Here is a 13,285-nt window from a genome sequence, read left to right as displayed (position 1 = left end):
AAGTTGCTGCAACGCTGGAACTGTAAGTACAAACCAGCTAGAAAAGTCATTTACAGGGGGCCTTAGTAATGTTTGCTTAATTAGGGGGACTGGGCAAAAAAAAAAAATTTTACTGCTTCCTCGAGACAACCCCTTTAAAGGACCAGACACTTTTTAGGGATTTTACTAGAGATGAGCGAGCGTACTCGGAAAAGCCCTACTCGCTCGAGTAATTTGCTTTATCCGAGTATCGCTGTGCTCGTCCCTGAAGATTCGGGTGCCGCTGCGGCTGACAGGTGAGTCGCAGCGGGGAGAGGGGGAGAGAGATCTTCCCTCCGTTCCTCCCCGCTCTCCCCTGCAGCTCCCTGCTCCGTGCCGGCACCCGAATCTTCAGGGACGAGCACAGCGATACTCGGATAAAGCAAATTACTCGAGCGAGTAGGGCTTTTCCGAGTACGCTCGCTCATCTCTAGATTTTACCCATGTGGTGGTTTAAAGGGGTTTTGTCATTTAAAAAAAAAAAAAATCTAAACTTACCTATTCCTTCCCTGTCTGTCTCCTTATCACATCTTCTCCTGGTTGAGCTTCTCCAGTGCCCCAGGTCAGCTCACTGCAGGCTGCGACCAGCTTGTTATGAGGACTGGTTATCACAAACTCCTTCTTGCTGGGTCAGTGAAGGTCACATCCCTGTGCGTCACTACCTAGGAAGGAATTGTAATCTATTTCAGAGACAGTTCGCAAGAGCAATCTCTGAAGAAGATAGGCAGTCCTCCTGCTGGCCTGTGAGCTAAGGTACATTGGCAGACTGCCAACCTAATGTATGTAACCTCATAGGAAGAAGAAGAATCAGGCAGCTGGAGCTGAAGTGCCCCCTGGACTGCAGGAGACAGGAGAAGATAAGGGAGGTGAAGATCTGGTAAGTAGACTGATGGGGGAGGAATAGATAAATATGGCATTTTTCTTTTTTAGTGACAGAACCCCTTTAAACCACCACATGGGTAAAATGTTTAATTTACCGTGCTTGATCCTTAATGGGTTAAAGATCTAACACAGTGGACCAAAGAAACTTCGGAGACCTGGTGTTTAATCCTTTACACATCACGGTTAGTGTGACTGTGGCATGTCTAAAACTGACAGAGAGGGGCTTCCTCTATCACCCATCAGACCCACGCCATGTGATTGATCTGCCAACTACGGTGGCAGATGAGACTGAAGTATATTAGTGTTTTAGGAGAATGAGAAAAGATGCTGATTAATGAAGTCCTCTGGTGGAACAAAAGTTAAAGTATAGAAAAAAAAACAACAAATGTCAAAACCCCATCTTTCTCCCTTTCCTAAGTAAAAAAAAATAAAAATCACATGTGGTATAGCGGTATTCATAGTGAACCAGAGAAAAAAGTTAGTATATTAACTCGCACAGTACACGTCATGGAAAAAAAATACATAAAAAACGGAATAGAAAGTGGTCAAAATATCACATCAACAAATCGTGCTATTAACCCCTTGGTGACTAAGCCTGTTTGTGCCTTAATGACCAGGCCATTGGAAATCTGACGTGTCACTTTAACATAGAATAACTCCGTAATGCTTTGGCATATCCAAGTGATTCTGACATTTTTTTTTTTTTTTGCCACATGGTGGAACAGTAATAGATTGATTAGAATTTGTATATATTTATTAAAAGTACCAAAATTGGGAACATTTTGAAAAAAAGCATTTTTTTCACATTTTCAACTGCAATATGTCAAATGCGGGCAAACGTAAGATATATATTTCTGCTTACATTATTCTGGAAGTACATTTGAAAAACTTTAACCATTTAGGAGACGTACAAAAATGTAACGTTATTAAAATTTTGAGGCGCACTTTCCAATTTTGGCTTGGTGTAGGAAAACAAAGGCTTATAAGTGTCCGAATGATAGATACCCCTTTTAAAAAATTTTAAAAAACGCCCTTAATATATTCACTGAGGAGTGTTATGAGTATTTTTTCCCCAGCAGTTAATGCAAGTTGGAGGAGAAAAACTAAAATTTCATATTTTTGCAAATATGTCGTTTTATAGACAATTTTTTTTTTCTATAGTGTACATGAAAATGAGGATTTGCACTCCGAAATGGATACCCCTGTTTTGGCCTGTGTTCAGAAACATACCCATTGTGGCCCTAATCTTATGTTTGGATGTACAACGGGGTCCAAACAGAAAAAAAGCAGCTGGTGCCTTTCAGAACTGACATTTTACTTGAAGGTGTGTCAGGCCCTAATGCCCACTTGTAGAGCCCTTGAGCGGCTACAACGATTGAGAACCCCCACAAATGACCCCATTTTGAAAACTAGACCCCTTAAATTAATCTAGGGGTGTATGGTGGTTTTTGACAATTGTCATTAAGTTATATATATATATTTTTTTTGTACAGCACACGTATGAATGAAGGCTTACACCCCAAAAACGAAGACTCCTGTTTTCTGAAACATACCCATTGTAGCCCCAATCTGCTTAGTGGACACATGGCTAGGCCTGCAATGGAGGGATCATGCTTTGGCGGTCTGGTCACAACGGACAAAATTCTAGGCCCCATTGCTCACTTGTAGAGCCATCAAGCTCCCAAAACAATACAACAACACCCCCCCCCCCCCCATATGAACCCATTTACCTAGGTGTGTACTGAGCATTCTGACCCAACAGGTTTTGGCAAAAATTATAAACCATGTGAAAAAAAATGAAGAAAATATTTTTTTCACAAATGTCACTTTCCTGACAGTTTTCTTTATTCCAAGAAGGAAAAACTGGGGAGACGCATCCCAAATTTTATAGCACTAGTTCTTCGGTGTTCAGCAATGCCCACATTATAGCCCCCATCTACTTAAAGGAAACATGGCTAGACCTATAATGGAGGGATTGGATTTCAGGAGACAACCGAATAACTTCCAGGTACCATTGCACACTTGGGCAGAAAAAAAATGGACTAAAAATAATCCCCTCCCCCCTCTGGGCCCTTTTTGGTGTTCCCTAAATCTTAGATAAAAGTAATAATGTCAACTGTGTGGCTTGTCTGAAAACAGGGGTACTTACGGAGGGCTGGTTGGAATGGGCACATGAGGCAATAAAACTGGGTATCCCTCCTCCACCCATGCTTTTTTTTTTTAAAGGAATTTTATTTAGCCAGGAATAAACAAGCATATAAATACAAATGATTGGCACCACAGGTATCAGGTTCAGCAGACAGTACATTGCATGAAAACAGGGTAGAGGCAGTCTCCGCCTGCATACATAGGTATATTTCTTCTTAGCATGCTATGTCTGGCTAGTGCTTTTTTATTTCTTTCACCCCCCCCCCCCCCCCTTAAAACTCTAACTTTATTGATTATTACTGAACAACAGTTTAACTTTTGGATAGATCAATTGTAATCAATCAGAAAAAAAACAAAAACAAAGACTTAAACTTAGACCCCCCCCCCCACCCACCCCCTGGCGCGACTCTCTTAAAGAGAAAAAAAAGAAAAAGGAAAAAATATTTCCCTTCTCCCCTTCCCCCCTCTTCCTCCCTTTTTTTGTGGGAATAGCGGAGGGAAAAAAGAATTAGTTTTCTGAGCACTGGGTTTTTAACTTAAATTGAGCAGATGACTGTCTTTTTGTCCTTCTCTCTCTCTCTCACTCCCCCCCTACCACCTGGTTTGGCTCTCCCGACGCCGTCGCTGAGCAACTCACCCAGCCACCCCAGATCTTGTCGAATTTTTCAGGGCACCCCCTGGCCATATACGTCAGCTTATACATTGGGACTTCGGCGTTAACGACCCTGACCCATGCGCTCCTAGTCGGCTTCCCAGGGTGTTTCCAATTAAGTAGAATCACTTTTTTTTTGCATAAAAGAGAAGCAGCTTGTACAGTGTACGTGTTGCCGCGGACACCGGCAGGTCTCCCACGAGCCCAAAAAGGCACGTTCCAGGATGCATGATCCTTGGTGCCCCTAGGTGAGTTTCCATAAAGACAAGCACTTCTCGCCAGTATTCCTGTAGGACCGCGCACTCCCAAAACATATGCATGACCGTCCCATCCGCCACCATACATCGTGGGCACGCTGCAGTAGGGAGCAGGCCCATTGTGCACAACCTGGAGGGGGTGTAGTATATGCGGTGTAGAAACTTGACTTGGATGAGCTTGTCTCTAGCGCTAACCAGGGGAGGACCAGATCCGTCCAGTATATCCTCATCCTCCCCTGAAGTCAGATCAGGAATGTCCACCTCCCATCTCTGTACGGCCCTCTCGCCCAGTGGGGCCAGATGTCGCGCTGTATGAGCATAGAAACTCGACAGCGGCCTGACAAGGCTGCACATCTGCGCCAGGCTCTCCAGTCGCGTCATGGATAGTGGGACAGACGAACCCCCAAACTGAGCCCTGGCCGCATCTCGTAATTGGTAATATCTAAAGTAAGAATTTTCGGGCAGACCGCGGGCAACCCGTAACTGCATAAAGGTACAGAGCTTGCCTTCGCTGACTATGTCGGAGAGGACATTGACGCCCCGGCGTCTCCAGAAGGCAGACTCCGGGAGGCGCTGGAAGTGTGGCAATTTGGGGTTATTCCAGAGGGGAGTGTGTGGGGATCGCGCTGTCTCCTCTTCAGCTGACAGTCTCGTGACCCGCCGCCAGATCTCCAGTGTCACCAGCATGGGCGTGGGCAGCGGGCCGACCGAGGATGAGGGGCCGCTCAGTAGCAGTCCCCGAAGGTTCTGCGTAGGGTCCACCATTCTACGTTCCAGGCCCACCGCTGGGTTGTAGTTTGACGAGCATATCCACCATCCCGCGTATACCAGTTGGCTAGCCAGGTAATAGTAGTAAAAGTGCGGTAGGGCCAGTCCCCCTCCGCTCGACGGGAGACACAAGGTCTCCAACTTAATCCTAGGTGTAGTGTCTCTCCACAGTATGCGCAGCACTATCCCACGAAGCCTGGTAAAGAATTTTTTTGGGACTAGCATAGGGGAATTATGCAATATGTACAGGAATTTTGGTAGCAGTTTCATTTTTAGCAGGTTTATTCTGCCCACCAGGGTAAGCGGGAGAGAAGCCCAGCGTATCGCCACCTCCTCGGCCCAGGCCAGGAGGGGGACCAAGTTGGAGTTGTAGAAGGCGGATAGTTCCGCTGAGACCTTTACTCCCAAGTAGGTGGTCTGGGTCGTCCAACTCAGCGGGGCGGGTAGAGGGAGCTCGGCGGCCCCAGGGTCCACCGCCAACAAATGGGTTTTGTCCCAGTTGACCCTGATGCCAGAATGTGTGCCGAATGCGCTAAATATAGCCAGAGCCGCGTCTAGAGACGCCCCCGGGTCTTGAAGGAAGAGGAGGGTGTCATCTGCATAGAGCGCTATGCGCTCCTCGTAGTTGTTCAGCTTAAATCCCTTCACTGTTGGTGACGTTCGAATTTGGATTGCCAGGGGCTCTATGGCGAGGGCAAACAAAGCGGGGGACAGAGGGCAGCCCTGTCTTGTGCCTCTACTTAAGGAAAACTGGGCAGAAACATGTATATTAGTTTTAATGTTGGCCACTGGGGAGTCGTATAAGATCTCGATCCATTTAATGAAGGTTGGCCCGAATCCGAACCGCCGCATCACCGCCCATAAGTACTTCCACTCTACTGAGTCGAAGGCCTTTGCCTGGTCTATGAATACCAGGGTGCGCTTCCCACAGTTAGTGTGTTTGTATGATAAGTGATCAAAGAGTCTTCTTAGGTTCATGTCCGTGCTCTTGCCAGGCATAAAGCCGGACTGGTCCGCGTGTATGATCTCTTTCAACACCGAGTTTATACGCGTCGCCAGAATTTTTGCAATTATTTTTACGTCGCTGTTAAGAGAAATGGGGCGGTAAGAGCCGCAGTCCGTGGGGTCCTTCCCGGTTTTGGGGATCATTATTATAAGGGCTTTACGCATTGTGTCCGGTAATGTCCCCTCTCGCATAATAGAATTATATAATGTGAGGAGTCGCGGGGCCAGGGTTTCCACATTCTTTTTGTACCATTCCCCAGGGAGCCCGTCCACACCTGGTGATTTCCTATTGGGAAGTGCCTTAATGGCTTCCGTTATTTCTTCTATACTCAGGTCGCTATCCAGGTGGGCCGCGCTGTCTCCACTCAGTGTGGGGAAGGGAATGTCCTCTAGGTACGCCAGGAGCTGTGTTTCAGTACAGCCCAGCCTGGAGGTATATAAATCACCATAGAATTGGGCGAACGTTTGGTTAATTAATTTGGGATCGCTTATTAGAGTGCCCGTGCCATCACACACCGCCGTAATCGGTGGCAGCGTCTGGTCCTCTCTAGCCAGGTAGGCCAGTAAGTGGCCGTTCTTGTCTCCCTGATCAAAGATCCGGTGGCGGGAATACAGAAGTTTCTTCTTAGTGTATTCAATGAGCAGTAGTCTATATTCCCGTCGCAGGGCACCCAGGGTTGTAGTGGTTTCCGGGGAGGGGTCTGCTATGTGCCTAGTCTCTGCTAAATCAAGGCGCCGTTCCAGATCCAAGCGGCGGGCCCCTAGGGATCTTCTATGCTCGGCAATAGCCGAGGTAAAGGATCCCCTGGTAAAGGCTTTAAATGCGTCCCAGACCACCAGCTCCGAGGCCGTCCCCTCATTGACCTCCCAGTACATTTCAGCCTCTTGTTCTGCGTACTCGTGTACTTCTCTCTGTTCCAACCACAGCGGGCTCAGCCTCCACGCAGGGCGGCTTCCCTCGACTCCCAGGTCAAGCACCAGTTGGAGTGGGGAGTGATCTGAAATGCCCCTGGGCAGATAGGATATATCGCGAACCATGCGGAGGCAGTCCGGGGAGCCAAAACAGAGATCTATGCGCGAGAAGGCATTGTAGGTCGGGGTATGACACGAGTAAGCTCTGTCATGTGGGTGTCTCGCTCGCCATATTTCCTGCAGTGAGTAGGAGTCGGCCCACCCAGGGAGCCGAGTCCGCGCAGAGGCGGCTGGAGTGAGGCGGTCCCGCAACGGGTCCAAGATCAGGTTAAAGTCTCCCATGATTACTATCGGGGGCCGCCTCCAGGAGGACCACTCGTACCATCACCTCGTGAAGTATTTCAATGTTAGCAGGCGGTGGCAGGTAAACATTTACTATCGTGAGGAGACGGCCATGGAAGGTTCCCTGTAGGATCAGGTAGCGCCCCCCAGGATCTATGTGTATTTGGCGGAGGGCAAACTGGGCCGATTTGGCCACCAGTATACTGACTCCGCGAGCGTAGTTGGAGTAAGTCGCGTGATATGCTGAGCCTATTGTTGCCCGCTTAAGCGACAGCGTCTTCGAGCCCCTAAGGTGTGTTTCTTGGAGTAGTATCATGTGGGGGGAGTGAGTTTTAAGGAAGTCAAAAACCAATGCTCTTTTAATTTTAGAATTTAGGCCCCTGACATTCCAGGAGACCAGCTTCAAGTACATGCTAGCCATTTTCAGGGGACTGGCGACTATTCCCGCAGGTTAAAGCATCCGAAAAAGAGTCGCGCCAACGACCACAAATAGAAATTTCAAAACGAACCAAAATCAGTTCCCATTTACCAACCCCAAACAAAACCCTACCCATCCCCCCCGAACTTTGGACAGGTTTCGATCCCATAACTCACGACTTTGTAGGGGGCGTAAGGCCTTGCCCCAGGAGAAAGTCACCAACAGGCTATAACAGAAAAATGCAGAACAATAACAGCAGTTATAGGCATGAAAATAAAGTCCCCCTGTGAAGAAACAGAGACAAGGTTATGTGGGCGTGGGCTGCGTCCGTGTAGGCTATAGGTGCCCGGTACGGGCCGCGGGCGCTGCGTAGGCCCCCAGTCCAGTCCGGCCCCCACAGTCCACGTAGGAGAAAAGCAGTTTTATCGCAGCCCACGCCGTTTTTCATCTTCATTATCTTCGGCCGCCGGCCTTCTTACCTAAAGTGGAGGGGGAGGGGGTAAAAGAAAAGAGAGAGAAGAAGAGAAAAAAAGAGAGAGAGAGAGAGAGGAAAAAAAAAAAAAAAAAAAGGGGGGGGGGGGAGAGGTACCCTCCACTATTATGCTGCAGTGATCCTAGGAAAATGATGACCGGCCAGCCGCATCATATATGCATCTGTGAAAGTCTCACGGTGCGGGTTAATTTTGTTCGAGCCAGTTTAGGACATCCTCCGGGTTTTCAAAGAAATGGGAGCGGTTATCCTTGATCACCTTTAGTCTGGCAGGATATAGCATGGCGTAGATCAGTTGTTTTGAGCGCAGCATCTTCTTAGCCTCTACAAATTTTTGTCGCCTTTGCTGCACCTCCAAGGAAAAGTCCGGAAAGATACGGATTGTTTGTCCGTCAACCCTTATCGGGTCTCTCTCACGGTTGAGCGCCAGAATTTTGTCTCTGTCCCTATAATTAAGTAGTTTTGCAATGAAGGTGCGTGGAGGGCCTCCGGGCGGCGGGGCTCTTGATGGGATGCGGTGTGCTCTCTCGACGCAGAATAGGGGTGACAGAGATTTGGGGCCATACTCTTGTTTGAGGAGCGATTCCAGATAGTCACAAGGATCTCTGCCCTCAGCGCCCTCCGGCAATCCTATGAATCTGAGATTGCATCTGCGCAGGCGGTTCTCCATATCATCCAGTTTTTTCCCCTGCGCCGTGAGGTTGGAGTTGAGGGTGCGCACCTGGTCTGAGAGTGGAGTAACAGTGTCCTCCAGGTTGGAGACTCGCGTCTCGACTTCTGTTGTACGCTCTCTCAGCGTTTGGACGTCCGCTCGCAGCAGACCAAAGTCCGACTGTAGTGCATCAATTTTTTCTGTGAGGGCAGAGCGCGACTCTGTAATCGCCTTCAATACATCGGCGATAGTTGGGCCAGATGCGGAGGGCGAAACTGGTGCTGTTGCCTCAGGGGACGCGCTCTGCGGGCTGGAGGGCGCATTGGGTCGGGGGTCCGTTGAGGTGCTGGGCCGAGAATATTGCTGCAGCTTGCTGGTTATTTTGGCTTGCTTGGTGGGCGCCATCTTGTTGGAGGATAGTAGTAGGGAATGTCCGTAGGCTCGAACTTATAAGATGTCACAGGGGGGGATTCATGCGCAGTTTAAGCTTTACTGCATGGCTGTTGGGGTGCAGTCATAGTGTAGTAGTTTACGCGCACCTTTAACACGGTTCTTTCAGGCGGAAGCTCAGATCCTAGCCTCTGAGTGTGCATACGGCAGTGAGTTACAGTCCTGGGGTGCCACATTGTCAGGGGGCGAGACACACGGGAATATGAGGGGGGGGCAGGCAGTTGCGACTGCACCCCTCGGTTCGGAGTAGGGTGCTCCCTTAGGAAAAAAATAAAAAGGGGGGGGGACCCCGCGTTATTCTCCGCAGCGTCCCCTCTCTACTTCCTCCCCCGCACTGCCCCCGATTCTCTTCCTCTGCACCCCTTGTCTCCCTCTGCCTAGGTGAGGTCCGGCTGGGGGGAGGGGTGGAGGGGGCCCCTCAGTGTGTCTGCTGGCCTGGGGTGTCTGTTGCGCTGCAGGGGGTTTCCAGTGCCCCAAGGGTTTTATCACAGTCCCACAGGGGTAGGTGAGCTTAGGGGGAGCCGCAGGGTCCGATGGCCGCAGCCGCGGCGTCACTCACCCAGTCTGCAGTCCTGTGGGTCTGCCGCTCTCTTTCCTGATTCTTCTGCCCACTCCCGGGCTCTCTGCAGATCCCAGCAACTGTCTCCCCCGCCTCCGGTGCTCCTCGGCAGGCGTTTACCGCGGCTTTCCGCGGCCGGCCCTCACTTCCGGTCGGCCGCGTCTGTAACTCCAGGCCGGGGATGCGCCCGGATCCGTAGGCCGCAAAATCGCGGTATTCGCTAGAGACCCGCGGGGGGTCTCTTTCACTTCGTCTCGGTCCGGCGGTGCCCGCGGTAGCTGTTTCGGCCCCGTGGAGGCCTCCAGGCGCGACAGAAACACGCCGGTATGTCTCTGCAATCAGGAGCCCCGGCCCGTGCGTGCGCTCCTGTTGCTGGCTAGCCACCTTTAATCACCCATGCTTTTTTGGGGAGTATTTCTTGACCTCAGTGGCAGGAATGGGGTATAAAGGGTGGCGCTTTGTGAGTCTTCGTACACATGCTGAGGTACGGCGGCCTTACACAGAAGGCGCTCAACAAGCTGCTCCAGGAAGGCGAGCGTTCCCAGGGCTTCTTATAAACTACGTATTACAGGTAGCAATGTGAATAACGCCGGTCTCATATAGCCAGATGTGGAACCCGCTCGCAGAGGCCCGAAGCTGATCCCAGCCGTGAGCCTAGCCGTGACCCTGCATACGGCCGCGTAATGTACTGCACATAACTGCGTACTCACACAGGCGGTCATGCACAGTACACCTTTTTTTTTTTTTTTTTTGTAATCTCCGCACTGTCGCTTAGCAATGTTACAGGTACCCGCAGCTCGTACATAATGTAATTGGGTATGGGCTGCGGGTAGCACATTGGGCTTTATGTTGCAGATATCTGCAGTAAAATAGAACATGCTGTGTTTTGTTTTCTGCATGTGGATTACATAATTGCGCCCCGCTAATGTGAGCGCAATCGTGTAATCCAATATATGTAATTGATCCGCATAGTACCTCGGCTCAAACTCCTGTGGAATCCTTTTTATAACATTTGATAATGGTGATCACGTGACCGGGGAACTGCTCAACAAGGCCTCTGGTCAATCCTCCAGGCTCTCTGCTACCTTTGGTAGCTAGGAGCAAGGAGATTTTATATTTCCTGGGCCCTCCCTGGCTCCTACGCACATATCCATCTTTTTGTCAGCGGTTATATGTGGAGAAGGTCCATGGAGGATGTTTGCGTCAGGGAGGGGATATTAAACCTTTTTTTTTTTTTTTCTTTTTTGCTTTCACATGATCACCATAATCCACTGTAGAACAGCGATCACAGGACCAGGTACCGCTCGCCATGGCCCTCGGTTCCTGCTCCAGGCTATCTTTAGTAGGCAGGAGCAAGGAGATTTTAAATTTCCCGGGTCCTTCCCCAGCTGCTGCGCTTGCGCCTGCCATTTACCAGCAGGTGCATATGCAGAAATTGGGGAAAGGTCTGTGCATAATCTCGTTGGGAGACATTGGCAGAGGCCTTAAGTAAGTAATTTCACCTACCCTCACAGATGTGAAACTTTAACTTTGTTTCTTACTTTTACAGGATTGCTATTATCCATTGGATAAACCATGTGAAAAATAAAATATATTTACCAGCGACCACATACCAATGCCCCCTGTGACGTCTCCAGGATCTTGGCTACCTTTGGCAGCCAGGAGCAGAGAGATTTTTAAAGTTTGAGGGCAATTCTTGCCTTTTGCGCATGTGCCCGCCCTTTTACCAATTGCCTCATGTGCAGAAGCCGGGTAAAGGTCTGCGGATAAAGATCCCGTTGCGGGACACATCCGGGGGCCTTGGGTAACCAATTTCATCTTCCCTCACGGATCGGATGCATGAGGGGCCAAATATTTATCATTGGGGTAGAGGAGTCTCGACTCCATATGTTACTCACAGAAGTAAAACCATAAAACGTAACTTTTATTGTACTTAATTAAACAAAAAAAAAAACTATCCCCACCAATAAGGAATGGGTACATACCAATTTAAGTGGTAGATAACCAATAGAGCCCAGATGTATGAATAGCCCTGGTATGACGTAGGGGGTCATTCAGTGGCCAAAAAGGTGGGTATAATGCTAATCTGTCAGTCAATTACAAACCACTATGCCTCCTACTCGTTGGAGGTGACTGTGTGGAAAATAAAAGGTACTTCTAGATGATAGAAAATTGCAACTAGCATAGGCGTGCCTAAGTGAGCAGGTGACAGTGGGGGTCCCTCTGCTTTCATCGCGCCTTATGCAAGTGTACTTTTAGACTATAAGCGCATCTCTAGATAAATAATAGGTTTCTGTCTGATAAGTGCCCTACTCTCAAGGGCTCAATAGCTCAGTATGAAATCTTCTTAAAAAGATCAAGCCCAGCATCGATGCATTATGCATTCAGGGATGAGATTCGAGCAATGGTTTGTTATAAATAAAAAGGTTCAGTGCGTTTCTATTGGACTTGGCAATTCTTCAGGAACCGAATAAGTCACTGATGCTCTAGTATGTCAGACAGTCTGATAACTGAAATACGGATGGCAACCAGAAAAAAGCGCTTAAGTATAACGCATAAAGTCTGCTAACAATATGCTACTCTAAAGGTCTAGAGTCCAATCACCCCAGAACCTCCCCCCTCAGGTAAGGAGCTCCAAATCCCCCAACTAGGTAGAAAAGCAACAAATAGAGAGCAGGGAGATCATAGCAGCATCAGCCCTAATGGTGGACTGCCAGCGATATTGCATGAGGTGAGATGAAACAACTTTAGAAAAAAACTTTTTTTTAAAACTTTACATGATTGCCATTATCAAGTGGACCACGTGACCAGGGACCGCGGGCCCCCGGTGACATCTCCTTGCTCTCAGCTACTCTTGCTAGTTGGGAAATTTCCCAGGCTCCCCAGCCTTCTGCGCATGTGCGCCAAGGGCAAGATGTCTGGTGCATGCGCAGAAGGTCTTTTCAGGACCAGATCGCCACACGACATCATTGAGGCGAGTAGTTTTAGCTCTCGGCACAGATTCGATCCTTGAGGGGAGATGAAACTTTAACTTTGTTAAACTTAAAAAAAAAAAAAAGTTCACCGCAGCCCCCCATGACAGCTCCAGCCTATGGTCAACCTCAAGCAGCAGTTAGCAAGGAGCTGTCACACACACTGAACACACGGCTTTAGTCTACAGCGCTGGCATGTTTTTACGGTCCTGTAGATTAAAGCCCAGACACCAAGGACATAAAAAAAAACCACGCATGGGTGGGCACTAAGGGGTTAAGGGTACATGCACACAAGTGGGTTTCTTGTGTTGCACTAAAGCTCACTAAATTGGACCCCATAAGGTGTGCTTATTTGTGCGTTTTTCCTCCTACAGCATGTTCTATTTTTCTGCAAGTCCACACAAATCTCAGCCATGGTTTCCAAGAGGTAGGAGAAAAAAAAAAAAAGTCACAATGCACTGCCATGTACAAATGATGGGAATGCGATTTTTAATTTTTCCTAATCGAAAATCAGGGTCAGCGATGCGATTTTCTCGCAAATCGCAACGACCTCACAGTGAAAATTGCTATTTTACAAGCGGAATATCACACTCCATAGAAAAACAGATATGTCAGAAGAGGAGAACAGTCATCGTTAACAAATGGTAACATTTTAGGACAAAAAAGGTAGATACCATTCAACACTGAACATTTGGAGGGACCATAATACTTGCCTATTTTCACATCTCCCATTTAACAGAATGACTATATTTAGTTAGTT

This window comes from Eleutherodactylus coqui, chromosome 2 (assembly GCF_035609145.1).
Source record: "Eleutherodactylus coqui strain aEleCoq1 chromosome 2, aEleCoq1.hap1, whole genome shotgun sequence".
In the NCBI taxonomy this organism is placed as follows: domain Eukaryota; kingdom Metazoa; phylum Chordata; class Amphibia; order Anura; family Eleutherodactylidae; genus Eleutherodactylus; species Eleutherodactylus coqui.
This window is presented reverse-complemented; position numbering follows the sequence as displayed.